The sequence below is a fragment of the Stegodyphus dumicola genome, chromosome 9 (assembly GCF_044657685.1).
Source record: "Stegodyphus dumicola isolate Sdum_Otavi_A_Nest chromosome 9, ASM4465768v1".
Classification (NCBI taxonomy): Eukaryota; Metazoa; Arthropoda; class Arachnida; order Araneae; family Eresidae; genus Stegodyphus; species Stegodyphus dumicola.
This window is the reverse complement of record NC_140776.1, coordinates 188,241,853-188,244,740: the sequence shown is the minus strand read 5'-3', so window position 1 is coordinate 188,244,740 and position 2,888 is coordinate 188,241,853. Positions and strand designations below refer to the sequence as shown.

Here is a 2,888-nt window from a genome sequence, read left to right as displayed (position 1 = left end):
TGGAAGGAAGAAAGAAAAGATCACTAGGCCTTATTGGGAAAATTTAAGTGAAGATTACTTGAAAAGTTGCATTCAGTGAAATATTGAGAAATTGCATTGTGTGCTCTGATAGTGATTTAACATTTAATTTTTCCTTCTTCATGCTATATACATCTCTATGGCAAATATTCTTTGTCAATTATAATAATAATAATCTTTGTCATCTTTAGAATTAAAAAAAAATTGTTGGTGAAATAACTAATTTGTTCCTCTAATTTTTAATTAAGTACTGGTTCATAGTCCTGCTGTTGACATAAAGATGGGATAATGGTTAGAGATGGTGACTGCTGTCCCAGAGAGCCCAGGTTCAATTCTCAGAGAAGGCATGTGTGTTTGTAAGTGTTTTGTTGGCAAGGGGGCACTAAAAATATGCAGCTAGCTGATACCTTTTTGAGAGTTTAATGGTAGGAGAAGAGGGGTTAGCGACCTTTGGAATTCCATCAGCAGTTAGGCTTTGTGATTTGTGATATCTAATATGCCTACTTGAATATTTGCCTTGTTTTAACCTGTCGACCTCTGAATCCAGTTACTGTAATGATTAGTGACACATATTGATGGGTCTGGCTTTAAATCCTGGAGAAAGCATGGATGTATGCAAGCATATAGTGTCTGCAGCAAATGACTGAAAATATACAGCAAACCTGAAGTCCTTTCAAGAGATTGGTGATAGAGGGAGAAGGGTGCGAGTCTCTTGTACCACCACACCTCTCAAAATTGGGACAGAAAGCCAGGTTGGAGGTATACTTGCGAGAATGTACAGGTTCCAGTAATCATATAGTATGTAATCTACTGCTTTTAGTTAGTTATTTATTTCTTAGACTAAAACACTCTTTTTAAATTTGAGCATGTAATAAAATAAAGGTGAGAAGACGGCAAAAAAATCACCCTCTAAAAATAAATAGCTAAGTAATTAGATCACATATTACCTGATTACCCAGGTGCTGGCCTTTCTTCAACCTGGCTCTGTTGATACAAAGATATTTATGATGTAAAAATTTCACAAAATATGAATATTTAGTCTGTCCTGTTTAAAAACCAAAGTCTAGATGGTAACTAAACAAGATGGTTCCAAATTGAAATAGATACTATTTCTCCACTGGGAACCATTTTCTACATTTAGTTAGTAGGTAACTTGTATATTCATGAGTTTTTGGACATGGAATCGAATACCATTTAATGAAAGGCATAATAATCAGGGTTTTTTTTTTTTTTTTTTTTTTTTTTTTTTTTTTTTGTGCAGCAATAGAGTTATCAATTTAAAGTAATGTGACATAAGTAAAATAACTGCTTTTTATGATCTTCATACATTTTAATTATTTGGGACACATGCATTATATTTGTTATGATTTCAGTTTTTCTAAGTATGTCTTTGTCTTTACATATGTTAGAATTTACAGAAATCTATATTTTGACATTTACATTTTCAATAGGCTTTATCATGGCAGATGTTGATGATTGGGGTCTTTCTTCTGATGTACAAGAGAAAGGAATTTTAAAATTAGTTGACAATTTAAATTTGGAATATCCTATTCCACCAGTGCCACCTACAATACCTCCTCCAAAGATTCGTGATGAAGCATCAAAAGAGTATGATGAAAAAGATGATGAACCTGAATTAAATCCTGCTGAGATATCTGTGATGAAAAAACTTGTATGATCTCATTTAATTGAAGTTTCTCATGATATAGATATCCAGAGAAATCCTAATTCATCTTTTTATTCTGTGAAATCTTTTGAAGAATTGAATCTGCGACCTGAACTTCTAAAATGTGTGTATGGTATGGGATTTAATTCACCCTCATAAATACAAGAGACTGCTCTTCCTACTCTTATTGCAGATCCTCCACAAAATATGATTGCTCAGACTCAGAGTGGTATGCTTAAAACTGCTGCTTTTCTTTTGGCAAGTTTGAGCAGAGTGGACACAAATTTGAAATATCCTCACGTGCTTATTTTGTCCCCAACATATGAGTTAGCCATGCAGCAGGAAAAGTGGGAAAACAAATGGCAAAATTTTGTCCTAACATTGAATTTTGTTTTGCTGTTAAAGGCGAGGTTTTGCAAAGAGGAGAAAATATTACTGCTCAGTTTATGATTGGAACTCCTGGTAAAGTTTATGATTGGGGCAATGTGCTATAAGTTTTTTGATCTCAGGAAAATAAAAGTATTTGTTTTAGATGAAGCAGATGTTATGATATCGACTCAAGGATATCAAGACCAGTCTATTCGCATCCGTAAGCAGCTACCAAAAGATTGTCAGATGATGCTGTTCTCAGCTACTTATTCTGAAGAAATCATGCAATTTGCAGAATTGATTGTTTCTGATCCTATTATAATTAAACTGAAAAGGGAAGAAGGCAGTTTGGATAATATATATCAGTATTACATAGTGTGCAGAGATAAAGAAGAGAAATTTCAAGCTTTGTGTAACATATATAATACTGTGTCAATAGGACAGGCTATTATATTTTGCCATAAGAGGAAGACTGCATCTTGGTTAGTTGAATAGCCATTCTCAATAGATTTACAGAAGGAAAAGAAAAAGTAAGTAACAATTCTTGGTAAGATGCTCTATAATTATAAAAGTAAAATTTATTTATGAAAGCAGTTTTTGCTTTTCAAAGATTAAAAATATTAATTTACCTTTAATCAAACATGGTATTAAGATTCGCATCATTCAAATGAGTAATTTTCTAAATTTTTGAAATTTCTGAATTTAAAGAAAAAGAGAAATGAATTATTTATATATATGTTCTTTAATTATTCTGTGTATGATTAGTAATTTCTTGGATTTTTGTCATTATATTTCCCATTAAAAATATTTGCAAGTTATTGTGATAGAAATTTTT

General features: G+C 32.1%; 1 pseudogene; it reads left to right on the top strand.

Annotated features, from left to right (window-relative positions):
- The first annotated feature begins 1,502 nt into the window (after positions 1 to 1,502).
- On the top strand, positions 1,503 to 2,548 carry LOC146995584 (ATP-dependent RNA helicase DDX19A pseudogene; annotated as a pseudogene).
- The last annotated feature ends 340 nt before the right edge of the window (positions 2,549 to 2,888 follow it).